Genomic DNA, 590 nt, shown 5'->3' with positions numbered 1-590 from the left:
GATCCAATGGAAATGGAAGAAAGAGCCAACTCCATGGAGTTTGCCCCATCTCACAAAGGCTACCTGCCAGTGATAATGCTAGAAACCTGGGATCCCACAGAGACCGCTCTCCTAAGCACTGAGGTTCTAGCACCCAGGACTGGCCACTACATGTGACAGCTAATCACAGGTGGGAGCCAGAGTCTTCCAGCTATTCTTCCCAGGGGCAAAGGACAAGTGGAGAGTCAGGAAATCTAACCGAGGAGGGTGTAGAGGGAGTAGAAATTGCATTTGCATTATTTACAGATTAGGCCAGCATAGCAAATCTGCCTTCTTGGCAGAGATGACCCAAGGCATTTTGGAGGGCAAGTGGCTGGCCCAGAAAAGGGTGAGCGTGGCAAGGTGCTACCACTAACCAAAACACAAACATGGGTAAATGGAATAGAATTTGAGCCCTGGCAGCAGGATTGTACTTTGGAATGACCTTTCATCCCTTCCTCATCCCCAGCCTCCCACCCCCAAACACCATAGCTTTTGAACACCTATGACATTTCACGTTAGAATATGGTCTTGGCAGCAAAGGGAGGGGGAAAGCCAGTGATTTCCAAGAG

This window comes from Loxodonta africana, chromosome 25 (assembly GCF_030014295.1).
Source record: "Loxodonta africana isolate mLoxAfr1 chromosome 25, mLoxAfr1.hap2, whole genome shotgun sequence".
Lineage (NCBI taxonomy): Eukaryota > Metazoa > Chordata > Mammalia > Proboscidea > Elephantidae > Loxodonta > Loxodonta africana.
Note: the sequence above shows the minus strand (reverse complement) of the source record.